This window comes from Hoplias malabaricus, chromosome 18, assembly GCF_029633855.1.
Source record: "Hoplias malabaricus isolate fHopMal1 chromosome 18, fHopMal1.hap1, whole genome shotgun sequence".
Lineage (NCBI taxonomy): Eukaryota > Metazoa > Chordata > Actinopteri > Characiformes > Erythrinidae > Hoplias > Hoplias malabaricus.
In genome coordinates this window covers 4,367,555-4,384,449 of record NC_089817.1, presented here as the reverse complement: position 1 = coordinate 4,384,449, position 16,895 = coordinate 4,367,555, and the positions used below count along the sequence as shown (strand labels likewise).

Sequence of the window (16,895 nt, the reverse complement as noted above, 5' to 3'; positions counted from 1 at the left end):
CTGTGGACAATGTGAAACATGTATTGTTCTCTGATGAGTCCACCTTTACTGTTTTCCCCACATCCGGGAGAGTTACAGTGTGGAGAAGCCCCAGAGAAGCGTACCACCAGACTGTTGCATGCCCAGAGTGAAGCATGGGGGTGGATCAGTGATGGTTTGGGCTGCCGTATCATGGCATTCCCTTGGCCCAATGCTTGTGCTAGATGGGCGCGTCACTGCCAAGGACTACCGAACCATTCTGGAGGACCATGTGCATCCAATGGTTCAAACATTGTGTCCTGAAGGCGGTGCTGTGTATCAGGACGACAATGCACCAATAGACACAGCGAGACTGGTGAAAGACTGGTTTGATGAACATGAAAGTGAAGTTGAACATCTCCCATGGCCTGCACAGTCACCAGATCTAAATATTATTGAGCCACTTTGGGGTGTTTTGGAGGAGCGAGTCAGGAAACGTTTTCCTCCACCAGCATCACGTAGAGACCTGGCCACTATCCTGCAAGAAGAATGGCTTCAAATCCCTCTGACCACTGTGCAGGACTTGTGTACGTCATTCCCAAGACGAACTGACGCTGTATCGGCCGCAAAAGGAGGCCCTACACCACACTAATAAATTACTGTGGTCTACAACCAGGTGTTTCACTTTCATTGTCCAACCCCTGTGTATCCCATTACCCTTACATCTGGGAAAGGTTTATCTCCAACCATTCCACCCCGTCTCTGCTCTATTGCTGGCCTCTGCTTTTTCATTTCAGTCAAAAGGGACTTCTCAGGCAAGTTTACATTTTGGCTTTGAGAGCCTGCGTTCTGAACCAGCTCCGCTGTGGGCCCTGGTAGCTCCTCTGTTTCAGGCCACATTGGCAGGAAAGTGAGTCTCTATCTCCCAGCTGTGGGAGAGAGCCTGTTGAAAGAGGCGACACGACAGTTAACCTTCACTGAAGTGCCCGCTGTTTCCACCGTTCTCTGGCTTTTGTGCTCGACAAGCAATCAGACACCCAGCACAAGAATCCAGCACGCCAGGCTTTCGTCTGCTGATGGAACACTTTAGCTTCCCAAAAAAGAAAGGTGAGAGGGAGAGAGGGGGAGAGACAGAGAGGGAGAGACAAGGAAGGAGAAGGAGAAAGGGGGGGAGGGAGAGCGAGCATGAAAAATGATTACCTTAAACTTTGGCTGCCTCTTGTTGAAAATTGGACTCTTCAAATGGCACTTTTCTCAAATTGCTTGACAGCTACTTCCCCTGGAGACTCGGCGCGGAGAGCAGAAATAAAGTCACAGCGCTGGCTCTCCTTGTAAAGTGGCGTAATTGTACACTGCTCGGGCCTTTATTTAGACACTGCACGTAACAATAGTTTTGACAATATCTTTCCCTCAGAGGACACACAAAAGGTCTCCCGAGGCTTTTTATAGCCGTTATTAACTGCACCGTGGATCACTCTGATCTCACCCTCAGGCATTTCCTATTTTTATCACACTCCTCAAGCCGTGTATTTTCCTTTATCATACTTCTCCAGGGCTCCTTTTTGGATCACCGTGGAGATCTAGATAGCTCTGAGTCACTGTGGGCCGGGATTAAAGGATGTAGAATTCCCGCTCTCGCGCCAGTGAATCATACAGATTTAGAGGGAAGTCCAATTCTTCCGACCCTTATAGTCATCGCATGCATACTGAGCTGCAGAAACAAAAATCAGCTCGGCACGTCACAACACTAGACATATTGCTTGACATGCTTGGCTTTGTAACCCCCTCCCTGCATTTAACAAAAAAAAAAAAAACAGCATTTTAAAGGGGACATTATTAAAATAAATAAATAATTGTTCAGTGCATGTGCCCACCAACCCACACACTGTGAAACAAAACATCTCACTCATTTTTTTGGGGGCTGGCTGAGTCAAAATACAGGACAAAATTATTCTTCTGATGTTGTGCTGCTTCTCACATAGAATGCAGACACACACTCCTCCAATCCGTCCAATCACAGCACTGGACCTGCCTTTATATGAGAGGGCAAAGGTTACACAAAGCCACAAACACAACAAGTGCAGAGAAAACGAGAGTGGAGAATAAAGAGGACTGGTCGAAAACGGCTAAAAACCTTCTGCTCCCTGCTCCTCACTGCTGTGAGCTCAGGGTCAGGGTGAACAGCAAGCGGGTTCTGAATGGGGCTGGTCAGGTTTGATCGTTGTGGTGTATTGACCAAAGCAAGTCACGGACGTTTCAGACGTTAAGCCCCTGGCACCGTGTTCCCCTGTGGAAACAGAGGTCCTCATTAAACCAATGTCTTTTATCACAGCATTTATTATCAATTAAGAAATCATAGGAATGGATTTTCCAGTGGTCATTTATATCCTACAGGGATACGTACCTGTTACTCAGCAGTAATACCACTACAGCACAGACCTCACCGCAGCACAGCACTGCTACTAGAAAATAAAAATGCCAAAACATATAATACATTTCATTCTGTCATGTCCACTCGCGTTGGTCTTCAGACCGCAGCAGCAAAAGGACCCAGAAAACGCGCATGTAACTAAGCTGACAGCCCACATTAAGATTAGTGCCCACACGCTTTGGAAAATTCCCTATACATCTCGGCTAAATGTGCATTCGCCTTGACGTGAAGTGGAAGCCCAACGCAGGCTGTCAGATCGCAGCAAAACTGGGACCGCTTCCCATAATGCTCGCCCTTCGGCTAGCCTTCATTACTGACCTAATGAGGCCAAACAAATGAGCGCAAAGACAGAGCTCTGGTCCAGCCACAAACAGATGTGAGGCGCACCACATTACGCTAAGCTTCTGAGAGGAATAATGCCTGCATTTTTGACGTGATTACACAGGCGTACTGTAAGCTGACTCAATTAGCCTTCCTACAGAGCACAGATCATTAGATGAGGACAACTTTAAGGCGAAGATACGGGAAGCCTCTTTTCAGATGACTGATAGGAAGGCCGTAGTTAGCTAAGCGCATAGACTCAAAGACTTCTTTACAATATTCTCTCTTGTAGAGTCGGCTACAGCGGTTAATAGATCAGACTGAGAGGACTGTGTTTAAACAAAGGCAAATCATCACCATATTATTGGGAGTCAGAGTTATTCAGACCTTAAGACAAGAAATGCCTAAGAGGCAATTTGGGACACAGTGCTTGGTCCTAATGCTTCCACACAGAGATTTAACAAAATAAAAAAAGCAGCAGAGAATGGTGTAAGCACAAAGTACCAAGTCCTAAAATATGAATCTCTTTAGATATTTAATTGTTCTGTTAAATTTTAGTTTTATATTCTGAAATGTTTCTTTTTCTGCTAATAACGATGGAAGAACATGAGCTGAGAATGTTCTGGAGCACAGTGTCCTTGGATAAGAAACATTTTTTAATAATAAATGTATTTTTAAAGTTTTATTTCCAATATTAAGGGAAATAAAAGGAAATTAAAGTTTAACATCTTGGTTCATGTACAAATTCATATTAAAAGAATGATTCATCGTGCCATAATGTGAACCTTTGTTTTACACCTTCCCTGCTCAAAATGGCAGGAATCTCTCTTCCTGTAAAATTAAGTATGACATCTACGGCATGAAAAACATAAATAACCAAAAGTATCAAGTTCCAGGAAATTTGTATTTGCTAATTCTCTACAAATAATTCACAACAACCCTGTAACTGTCCAATACATTAGTTCCATCAATGAAAACAGGTGGACCTTTGTCTTCTTTGAAGGAAAGTGTTCAAAAATAGTTCAAAAAGTGTTCAAAAATAGAAGAAAACGAATCAGTTGATTTGGACGTCTGAATAATTTAAAAAGCTGGAAGGAAGGAAGGAACCAACCAACCAACAAGGAAGGAAGGAAAGAAGGAACCAACCAACCAATAAGGAACGAAGGAACCAAGCAACCAACAAGGAAGGAAGGAAGGAAGGAACCAACCAACCAACCAACAAGGAAGGAAGGAAGGAAGGAAGGAACCAACCAACCAACAAGGAAGGAAGGAACCAACCAACCAACCAACAAGGAAGGAAGGAACCAACCAACCAACCAACAAGGAAGGAAGGAACCAACCAACCAACCAACAAGGAAGGAAGGAAGGAAGGAAGGAACCAACCAACAAGGAAGGAAGGAAGGAAGGAACCAACCAACCAACCAGTATGGTTACATGTGTAAAAGTGAAGAAATCATTGCAATAGTGTGATACGTAATTACAATTTTACAAAATAAATTAATATAAAATGAGTTGAATGCTTTTGAGATGCCAAATGTTCACCAGTAAATTAAATCTCAATGGATAAAGTCATGTCCCACCCACATTACTCCCTGTTCTCTCAGTTGTACACATTAGGTAAATAAAATCCCTTGAGATTTTCATAACCTAACTTTAATACCCAAGCTCCAGAGCAACATCATTCTACAACAAAACATTGGCACACTTGCAATGGATTAAGTTAGCTTTCATATGTCATGCAGTGGGAGCACTTGTCATTACTTACCATACTGGAAAATAGTTAAAAACATCTTTTCAGGAGCCTGGAATAAAGTGAGATAAAGGCTCTTAGGTTATCTGTGCTAAGCTTAAGCCAAACTGGCCAACGGTCAATCTTCCGTTCAAGGTATTACATTCTCTGAGCCTCATCCAGCTCCAATCACCCGAGGCCCATTACAATATGCTTAGCTTCCAGGCCACGTCTGAGCCAAATAATGCAAGATAACATGATCAAAGTGGTATCCTTTAAGCTAACTAAGTTGACCTAAAATAATGTGCATTATAATATCAGGAACTTGTTATTCCTAAGCTTTTAAGAGCATTTTCCTGGGTAACATCACTTTGGAGGAGCCAGAGATGAAGGGAAATGAAGGTTATCTTAGACGAGACTAGTTAGCCAATAGTCTCTGCTGAACCAAGCACACTGACACAATAAGCTTTCTCACAGAGTAAAGATTATTTGACATCACAAGACTTGGTACTAAGAATACACTTCTTTTAGCCAAAGTCTGACAATTAGCATCTGCTCAAGTAAACAGTTAGCCTAGCTTAAAACCTAATTTGGGGTTCTCAATTTCTCACAACCTGCTCTAGTTGTAAAGACTTGGGAGACACTAATTCATGCAAAGCTCCTGACCTACTGAACCAATTTTGCGCCAAACAATGCTTACATCTCTAACAAGACAACAAAGCAGGCTAAACTGACCCAGCTTTCATACAGAATATACTTTGGCTAATGAGCTTAGCTAGGCTGTGCACACACCTTCATTTAAGGTAGCACTCTGACATCCCCAAATTAACACAGATAGGAGGCCCATGTGTTAGCCGGGTTTCTGAAGCACTCTGAAGCCAATTAATGCTACCATTTTTAGCATAACACAAATGCATGCTCTAAACTTTATTAGCTTTCATATAGAACAGACACATAACAACACTTACTCATATGTTTTCCCTCTAGAAAGTGAAGAGAAGCTACTGGACATATTTTAAGGCAGAGTTGAAGGACAAATCTGTAATACTGACAGCAAGTGTTTAAAATAAGTATTGGACTTCACATTCAAAACAGTGGAGAGATGTTTCTGCCCCTCCCTCTCCGAAGCACACCCAATAATATGTTTCAATTAAACATCTACCAATGATAGCAAAAGGAAAAAGGTGAATAAGCCACCAGTTTACCCTGTATTTACCAGCTTCATATTTGACTTAAAATTTCCACCTTAAATATTGGATTAGAAAAGGCCTTTAACTTCCTTAACGATTATTACGTTCCACCTTAAATTAGATTCTAGGAGGCAGACAGTTCTTATTATTCACAATTGTAGCATTCGTACATTTAGTTCCACCTTAACTAGGTCAATTTACAAGGCTAATATTGGAGCTATTCGCCATGCAGTTTCCTAAATGAACTTGCCATACTATCTTAAACAGGCGACTATACGAGGCTAAAGTTAGCGCTGCAACATCACGTTCCCCCCGTATTATTGTTGTAAAATACACAAACCACAAAGTTCATATCCCTGGTCTGCTCTGAATACTAAGTTTATTCACTTAAATCACACAAACAAACTGAGTTTACGTTCCTAATCTTTAGTTTAAATCTGTTATTTGCTCTAAATCACACAAAACATGGCGTTTACATTTGTTATCTGTGCTCAATACTTACTTCTAACATCTCAAACACTCAAGAGTTTACACAACACTCCAAACACTCCATGTTTTTCCAAACATACCAAGTCTGTACATTTACAGTTTTTCAGAAATTAATTACCTGTTTTTGAGAAAACAGCCAAATCCACATCCCATTTGTATTCTTGCAGCACTCTAAGTTGCCTCAGTGTTTCAAATACATCGCCAGTATTTCTTCTCATTTTACTCCTTAAATGTAGCTACTGTAGCAAGCTGTTTGTGTTTTACCTGGCAACCTGGGGTTTGCGTACTGTACTGTGATTGGACAAGGGGCGGGGTCTCAGGCATAAACACCAATAGAGTTGTTCTCCGCAATGGATCTCCTCACAGAGAAATATCCTGCCTGCAGCAGTGCTCTCAGGGATGCCAGTGCTCATTTATTTTCTTAATCACAGATGACGCATACTGGCCATTTTATTATTTAGCACAGTAAATATACATCAGACTGCTCCTTTAAGCCTGCTAGCCAATAGTCCACCTTCCATTTATGGTACCACATTTCTCTGAGGCTGCCCCGAGTTACAAACAAATGTAGGCTTTGGTTCTGACTCACTATTACTTTTACTGCTTTATTAACTCTGTACGGTTTCTTTGAAACAGCGCTTTGAATTGTCATTGTGTACAAAAGGTTCCCTATAAATAAACGTGCCTTGCTACTTTCTTTAATGTTACACAGATGAATACTGGAAGATTAAACAGCTAAAGATTAGCTTTCTTATAGTATAAGCATCTTATGAAAGGACACTTGTCATGAAGCCTTCCTCACAACATGGCTCAGCAACAAACAAAATACAAAATCATATTATGCTAAGCTTCTGAGCCACTTCTGAGCTAAATACCACTAGCCTTTTCAGAATAACACAAGGAGCCAACTTTTTTCCTTTTTTTAAAAAAAAAAAATCTTTCTTCTCCCACATTTTACCTAGCGGTGGCAGTGAACACACACACACACACACACACACACACACACACCAACTGCCAAAACTACACTCTGACACATCTGCATCCAGACTGCTCTGAACTGTATTTTAAATATTGTAATACATGCAAAAGTGTCTCAAAATCTCATTGAATAAAACAAAATATAGCTTTACGTTCCAGTGGAATATTCACTTTTACAGTGGAGTTGTGACAAGTGACATGCATCATGTATGTATTCATATGATTTCCCTAATTTGGGAACTGCTGCACTAGAGTCAGTGAGCACACACACACACATCCCCAGCACCCAAAGACAGTGCTGTTCCTTCACTCTCTCGCCCCTAATTTCCTGCCAATTGTGGGGATTAACCCAGCAACTTTCCAGACCATAACCTGCTTCTCCAGCAGTCAGCAGAACTTGTTTTACACAACAACAAAAATCACATGACGAGGACCACCACCTGACACTTTCTTCCTGGAAAGATAAGTCATTTGGCTTATTTTCAAGTCTGAGATGAAGGCTTTTAGCTAAGCTAGCCAAACAAAAGACAACCAGCCCATTCTGTCTGGACCACATTTGAAACCCAATATAACGGCAAGCTCCTGGACCGCATCAGAGCCAAATAATGTTAGAGTCTTTAACTCAATAACACAGTTGTGCGCTAACTCAATTAGCCTTCTCTAAGGAGAAAGATCATTTGATGAGGAACAACCTGCTTTAATTCCAGGAAGATAAGAGAAGTCAGTTGGGATATATTCAAGAGGAGATGAAGGCTCTTAGATTAGTAAAGCTTAGCAAAGCTAGCCAAGCACATAATGAACATCCCATTCAATGTTTCAACTTCCTTTGAGCCTGGTTCGGATTCAAAAATATGTCACGTGCGTTATGTTATTTTCTGTGTTTCTATGGAGAGAGCCAACCAACACTAGCCCATTTAACATGCTAAGATTACAGCATGCTATAAGCTTGTGTGATTAGCGTTCCTATAGAATTAAGATCATATAATTAGCACAGCCACCTGACTGCTTTTCTTTCTCTAGAAGGGTAAAAGATGTTGCTTGGCAGAATCAATTTTCAGAAGCTTGGGGATGAAGTGAGATGAAGGCTGTAAGCTTAGCTAAGCATAGCAAGCCAATAGTCAACCTTCCACTCAAGGTATTACTTTCTTCTGAGCCTCGCCCAACTGCGAACACATGAGTCACATCCTATTATGCTAAGCTCTTGAGTTGAGCTTCTGGACCCTTTCGGAGCTGAATAACGTTAGCGTCTTTAACATGACAACATACCGCCATGCTATAAGCTGATTCAATTAGCTTCCCTGTAACATAAACATTGCACACTGAGAACAACCACCTGATGGAATGATAAGAGAAGATGTTTGGACTTTTTTCAAGAACCTGATATGAAGGGGGATAAAGGAAATAAGATTAGCTAAGCTTAGCATAGCTAGCCAAGCCACCAGAAAATTCAGTATAGCCTCTCTTGGAACCTGGTCCAACTGCAAACATATGTACAACACACCATATCACTCTAAGCTTCTTAGTCAATTCAGAGTTAAATATAACATCTCAAACCCAAACGCATAGTTGCTTAATGCACCGTGTATCAATCTGTTTTCCTATAGAATGAAAGGGACTATTGAGATTAAGGATCCCACTTGCGTTGAGAAAACTGATGTACATTTAGTTAAAGGGAACATATGAAAATATATATATATATATATATATATATCACTTGTCCAGTGCATGTGCACATTAATGTGGGGGTCTAGAGCTCACCAACCCACACACTGTGAAATAAAACAACCCAGACAGATTTCTGTGGGCTGCCTAAGTCTGAAAACCTAGGATAAAATGTAGAAACTGGAGGGGTGTCTTGGCCCCTCATCTGAGTTTATGTGAGAGCACAAAGACGAGGATAAACACAGCAAAACAGACAGAGAAAATGACTAAAAACCAGAGCTTCTGCTGCTTGCTCCTCACTGCTGTGCACTCGGGGTTGGGGTGAACAGCAAGCGGCTCATTATCATTTGAAGAAACAGGTGCAGAAACAGAGCTGTTAAGACTGGGATAGATTCCTACTGTGGGGTTTGATTCTTGTTGGGTTTTGACTAAAGTTATTGTCTTGATCCATATTTCTGAGCTAACGTCTCCACACAGTAGCACAGTTGCCTGCTAAAGGACGTCTCAATTAGCTTCCCTTTAGAATAAAGTTCATTCGATGAGGCAAACCATGTGACTGCATTCTTTCTGGTGAGATTAGCGACGTCAACCGGCCTTTATTTTTCACGCAGAGATGAAGTGTGATGAAGACTCTGAGACAAGCAAAGCAAGACATTGCCAGACAAGCACATTGTAAACCTCCCTTTTGAGTTATTCCTTTCCTCAGAGCCTTGGGAACGTGCGAAAAGCTGTGAAACTGCCACCCCCCCCTCCCCTCCTCTTCGTTCCTGATGGTATGCTTAGTGAGCTGGCTGCATTGAGCTTAAAGAACATATTAGCCCATTTGGCAATGTCTTTGCTGGTAGCGTGAGGGTGAGAGTCTTGTGTATCAGCTGCGTTTTCAGTGGGAAAATGCCCAAACCCCAGTACTTTCCAGTGTTCTGGGTTTCTCTTAGATGTTTCCCGTTTCATCTCGACTTCACATGCCACTGGCACTTCAGAGAGAAGGCTCCAGTGACAGATGTTGGCTGCATCAGCTCCAGACAGCGATCGCGGGAGATGTAATGGCACCCGTTCGATGGCATCAATGATTCAACTGGGCTTATGAAAAATGTACAGAGACACAGAGGAGCCTTTGAGAGTTTTTTTTTTTTTTGGGGGGGGGGGGGGGCGGAGGGGGGTGTTACTGGTGCATACTGTAACATTTAACAACGAGACGGCTCCTCCAAGCAGTGAACCAAATACTTTGCCTTGAATTTCTTTATGTCCCTAACTCGGACAGAGCTGTGTACACATCACTGCGGTACTCACTTATTCATTCGTTCGCTCTGGACTTTGGGAAGCATTTCACTAGAACGGTGGTTCGTGCATTTGGATTATTTTTTGCGTTTGAGTTATATTTGCTGAGTTTTAGAAGCATGACGCCTTTCATTTTTGTATTTCTCAGGGGAGTATAGAGGCAGGCCTGGATACAGACAGGGCCAGCACCTTGAAGGAAAGAAATAGCATCCTGAAAATGAATTAAAAACAGTTAAAATGAGATACGTTCCACTCTGAGTCTCAATGAGCCATTGATGTGTGAAGCATCTCCCAACAACGGCTGGCGTAGACAGTGTAAACCAGGTGTGTTTAGAAATGTGCGGCACACCCCAAGGAGTTGCAGCAGAGGTGGGCGACAGGTGAGATTGCTTCAAAATAAATAATTTAACGACTCTGTCCTACAGCTGTGTTTTTATTTTCTTACTCTTACTGACATTTTCTTACTGACATTTTCTGACATTTTTTTATTTCAGTTCTTGTAACGGCTTCTTCCTGTTCTGGGTGGCAGTGGGTTCAGACAGAACACACCCCGGACAGAGCAGCAGTCCATCACAGGGCATCACACACACACTCACCCAGTCACTCACACGCTCACACCTGTGGACAGTGTCACACACTCACCCAGTCACTCACACACTCACCCAGTCACTTACATCTGTGGACAGTGTCACACACTCACACACTCACCCAGTCACTCTCACCTGTGGACAGTGTCACACACTCACCCAGTCACTCACACACTCACACCTGTGGACAGTGTCACACACTCACACAGTCACTCACACACTCACCCAGTCACTCACACACTCACACCTGTGGACAGTGTCACACACTCACACACTCACCCAGTCACTCACACTTGTGGACAGTGTCACACACTCACCCAGTCACTCACACACTCACACCTGTGGACAGTGTCACACACTCACCCAGTCACTCACACACTCACACCTGTGGGCAGTGTCACATACTCACACAGTCACTCACACACTCACCCAGTCACTCACACACTCACACCTGTGGACAGTTTCACACACTCACCCAGTCACTCACACACTCACACCTGTGGAAAGTTTCACACACTCACCCAGTCACTCACACACTCACACCTGTGGAAAGTTTCACACACTCACCAAGTCACTCACACACTCACCCAGTCACTCACACACTCACACCTGTGGACAGTTTCACACACTCACCCAGTCACTCACACACTCACACCTGTGGACAGTGTCACACACTCACCCAGTCACTCACACACTCACACCTGTGGAAAGTTTCACACACTCACCCAGTCACTCACACACTCACACCTGTGGACAGTTTCACACACTCACCCAGTCACTCACACACACACACAGTCATCACACACTCACTCTGGCACTCACACACTCACCCAGTCACACACTCACACCTGTGGACAGTTTCACACACTCACCCAGTCACTCACACACTCACCCAGTCACACACTCACACCTGCGGACATTTTCACACACTCACCCAGTCACTCACACCTGTGGACAGTGTCACACACTCACCCAGTCACTCACACCTGTGGACAGTGTCACACACTCACCCAGTCACACACACACTCACCCAGTCACTCACATCTGTGGACAGTGTCACACACTCACACACTCACCCAGTCACTCACACCTGTGGACAGTGTCACACACTCACCCAGTCACTCACACACTCACACCTGTGGAAAGTTTCACACACTCACCCAGTCACTCACACACTCACACCTGTGGAAAGTTTCACACACTCACCCAGTCACTCACACACTCACACCTGTGGAAAGTTTCACACACTCACCCCGTTACTCACACACTCACCCAGTCACTCACACACTCACACCTGTGGACAGTTTCACACACTCACCCAGTCACTCACACCTGTGGACAGTGTCACACACTCACCCAGTCACACACACACTCACCCAGTCACACACTCACACCATGTGGACAGTTTCACACAGTCACCCAGTCACTCACACATGTGGACAGTGTCACACACTCACCCAGTCACACACACACTCACCCAGTCACTCAGACACTCACCCAGTCACTCACACCTGTGGACAGTGTCACACACTCACCCAGTCACTCACACCTGTGGACAGTGTCACACACTCACCCAGTCACACACACACTCACCCAGTCACACACTCACACCTGTGGACAGTGTCACACACTCACCCAGTCACTCACACCTGTGGACAGTGTCACACACTCACCCAGTCACACACACACTCACCCAGTCACATACTCACACCTGTGGACAGTGTCACACACTCACACCTGTGGACAGTGTCACACACTCACTCTGGCACTCACACACTCACCCAGTCACACACTCACACCTGTGGACAGTTTCACACACTCACCCAGTCACTCACACACTCACCCAGTCACACACTCACACCTGTGGACAGTTTCACACACTCACCCAGTCACTCAGACACTCGCCCAGTCACTCACACCTGTGGACAGTGTCACACACTCACCCAGTCACTCACACCTGTGGACAGTGTCACACACTCACCCAGTCACACACACACTCACCCAGTCACTCACATCTGTGGACAGTGTCACACACTCACACACTCACCCAGTCACTCACACCTGTTGACAGTGTCACACACTCACCCAGTCACTCACACACTCACACCTGTGGAAAGTTTCACACACTCACCCAGTCACTCACACACTCACACCTGTGGAAAGTTTCACACACTCACCCAGTCACTCACACACTCACACCTGTGGAAAGTTTCACACACTCACCCCGTTACTCACACACTCACACCTGTGGACAGTTTCACACACTCACCCAGTCACTCACACACACACACAGTCATCACACACTCACTCTGGCACTCACACACTCACCCAGTCACACACTCACTCCATGTGGACAGTTTCACACAGTCACCCAGTCACTCACACATGTGGACAGTGTCACACACTCACCCAGTCACACACACACTCACCCAGTCACTCAGACACTCACCCAGTCACTCACACCTGTGGACAGTGTCACACACTCACCCAGTCACTCACACCTGTGGACAGTGTCACACACTCACCCAGTCACACACACACTCACCCAGTCACACACTCACACCTGTGGACAGTGTCACACACTCACCCAGTCACACACTCACACCTGTGGACAGTGTCACACACTCACCCAGTCACACACTCACACCTGTGGACAGTGTCACACACTCACATCTCACCTGTAGAGTCCAGACAGTCCTCTGTCTCTTGGCAGCGGGAGACACTCCTAGGGTTTCCTCAAATCCCTGAGTAATCTCCTTGAGACTTTGTAACCCCAGTGTTTATGTGTTTATTCTTCATTCTAACTACAGCGTCTGAGTTTAAAGGGCAGGGGCTCTTTCTTTTTGAATGTATTCCTGCGTGCTTTAGATTAGGTTTCCTCTGCTCAGCCTCAGATCGAATCTACACCGAGAGAAGCACAGAATTGCTTTGATTCAAATTTATACATCATTTCTACATGAATAAAATATATCCCACCCGCCCAGTTGTTGCCAAAAAGTAAAGGGGAATTTGTTGGGATGTAATCTGCTTTATTCATGATGCGCACATCAGTGCATCGCAGGCGCAATGCATTACTTTGTTTTATGTGTAACATCACAGTGTAATGCATAAAGATATATAAAGCCATAGCACTGCATATAAAAGTATGTCATATTTCCAATAATGCCAGTTGATGTAGAAACCTAGTGGGTGTTTGGCGCAACATGAAAGCCAATCCTTATGGGAGTGACACTATTTAGGACAGTGCGGAACGCTCCCCTTGATGGGTTCGTGGTTCCACGGGCCACTTGGTTAATAGAGTAATCTCCCAGACATCCTCATGCCTGGGCTTTCATCTCAGCTGGACCTCTCTGGCTGATTCAAAGGGAGAGTTAGCAGAATCGTTGGCGCCCAGAGGAGCGCTCTGTCAGGCTGCATTAACCTCCGCGAGTCGGGAGAGGGCCGAGGTTTTTGTCTGCTTTTCCGAGGTAATGCAGTTCTGGGTCCTCTCGGCAATGGAGACAACTTCTGAAGAGAGAGAGAGAGAGAGAGAGAGAGAGAGAGAGAGAGAGAGCATGCCTTTGCCGACAGGAACATATTTCAGTGCTTTAAGTGATGAAGAAGCTCAGCCAAGCGATAGCATGAGGGAGAAAACTTACTCTCCTGTGAGCCAACTTAGGTCACTGCACACTGGCCAATGGTGAGTGGGGAAAATAGCAGGGGCACAGAATCAAATCCACACCTACAACATTAGAAACGTGTGTGTGTGTCTCCCTGGGGAGGTTGACGTGTCCTGACTGGGACCCAGTTTTGTTCGTTAAATAAAAATCAATAAAAATGTTTAGTTTTGTTTGGTTTCAGATGGTTGCAGTAACAGAAAATATGATTGGCTAATCCTGTTCCTATGGTAACATTCATTCATTCATTCATTCATTGTCTGTAACCGCTTATCCAATTCAGGGTCGCGTTAGGTCCAGAGCCTACCTGGAATCATTGGGCGCAAGGCAGGGAATACACCCTGGAGGGGGCGCCAGTCCTTCACAGGGCAACACACACACACACACATTCACTCACACACTCACACCTACGGACACTTTTGAGTCGCCAATCCACCTACCAACGTGTGTTTTTCGGACCGTGGGAGGAAACCGGAGCACCCGGAGGAAACCCACGCAGACACAGAGAGAACACACCACACTCCTCACAGACAGTCACCCGGAGGAAACCCACACAGACACAGGGAGAACACACCACACTCCTCACAGACAGTCACCCGGAGGAAACCCAAGCAGACACAGAGAGAACACACCACACTCCTCACAGACAGTCACCCGGAGCGGGAATCCAACCCACAACCTCCAGGTCCCAGGAGCTGTGTGACTGTGACACTACCTGTTGCCACCGTGCCGCCCCCTATGGTAACAGCTTCACTGAATTAACCAATCAAATTGTTTGTTTACCCTGAGCAGCCAGTTCACTAGAGAGCACAAGATAGTGGGAGTGAGCAGAGTGTGTTGTTATTTATAAGTGCCCTCAGGGAAACACTGCTACAACCATGTGGTCGGTGGGGTCTGTTTCTCTCGCTCCAGGGTCCAGAGCCTACCTGGAATCATTGAGTGCGAGGCAGGAATACACCCTGAAGGGGGCGCCATATATATAAGGATATGTTTAAAATATATCATTTCTATTTCTATTAAAATAAACGTATATGTGTAAGAGGTACGTGTGGTACATAATGCTCCTATGTCCATCCCATACATTTCTCTATTACATTCCTTCCACTAGACACTGGGACATTGCAGTGAATACTTGATGGCATTCAGCCATGAGATCATTACAGAGGTGAACTGAACATGTTCGGCACACAGTAAACACACAGCTCTATTCACCAGTAAAAGCAGCTCAGCTGAGTGAATTGAAGGCCTTGAGTAAACATCATGTATAAAATGAATAAAACTGAGCCTTTGAGCCTCAAACGACTCATTTTCTCATGAGTCTTTCCATTTTTTCATTTTCTTTGAATTATTTCCAATTAGTATTTTGTGTTATTTTGGAGTCGTTTGAGGTTTTGTCTTTTTTTTTTCTCAAAGAGGACTTTTTTCTGAAGATAATTTCATGAATTCTTTTACTTCTAGCATCAGCCTTGAGTTCATTCATCGACGCTGGTTTTACTGGTGAAGAGCTGTGTGTTGAATGAGTTTAGACTCCCCACAGACAGTCACCCGGAGGAAACCCACGCAGACACAGGGAGAACACACCACACTCCTCACAGACAGTCACCCGGAGGAAACCCACGCAGACACAGGGAGAACACACCACACTCCTCACAGACAGTCACCCGAAGGAAACCCACGCAGACACAGAGAACACACCACACTCCTCACAGACAGTCACCCGGAGAAAACCCACGCAGACACAGAGAGAACACACCACACTCCTCACAGACAGTCACCCGGAGAAAACCCACGCAGACAGAGAGAACACACCACACTCCTCACAGACAGTCACCCGGAGGAAACCCACGCAGACACAGGGAGAACACACCACACTCCTCACAGACAGTCACCCGGAGGAAACCCACGCAGACACAGGGAGAACACACCACACTCCTCACAGACAGTCACCCGGAGAAAACCCACGCAGACACAGAGAGAACACACCACACTCCTCACAGACAGTCACCCGGAGAAAACCCACGCAGACACAGAGAGAACACACCACACTCCTCACAGACAGTCACCCGGAGAAAACCCACGCAGACACAGAGAGAACACACCACACTCCTCACAGTCACCCGGAGGAAACCCACGCAGACACAGAGAGAACACACCACACTCCTCACAGACAGTCACCCGGAGGAAACCCATGCAGACACAGGGAGAACACACCACACTCCTCACAGACAGTCACCCGGAGAAAACCCACGCAGACACAGAGAGAACACACCACACTCCTCACAGACAGTCACCCGGAGAAAACCCACGCAGACACAGAGAGAACACACCACACTCCTCACAGTCACCCGAAGGAAACCCACGCAGACACAGAGAGAACACACCACACTCCTCACAGACAGTCACCCGGAGGAAACCCATGCAGACACAGGGAGAACACACCACACTCCTCACAGTCACCCGAAGGAAACCCATGCAGACACAGAGAGAACACACCACACTCCTCACAGACAGTCACCCGGAGAAAACCCACGCAGACAGAGAGAACACACCACACTCCTCACAGACAGTCACCCGGAGGAAACCCATGCAGACACAGGGAGAACACACCACACTCCT

The 16,895-nt window shown here is 45.2% G+C and overlaps 1 long non-coding RNA gene across 1 annotated transcript; it reads right to left on the bottom strand.

The window, feature by feature from the left end:
* Positions 1 to 1,180: 1,180 nt before the first annotated feature.
* On the bottom strand, positions 1,181 to 5,523 carry LOC136674256 (uncharacterized). The gene is made up of 5 exons (XR_010796029.1): positions 5,408 to 5,523; positions 4,476 to 4,512; positions 2,363 to 2,420; positions 2,093 to 2,245; positions 1,181 to 1,990 (listed from the first exon to the last, which is right to left on the bottom strand). It is a non-coding gene; the product is annotated as an uncharacterized lncRNA (long non-coding RNA).
* Positions 5,524 to 16,895: the final 11,372 nt, after the last annotated feature.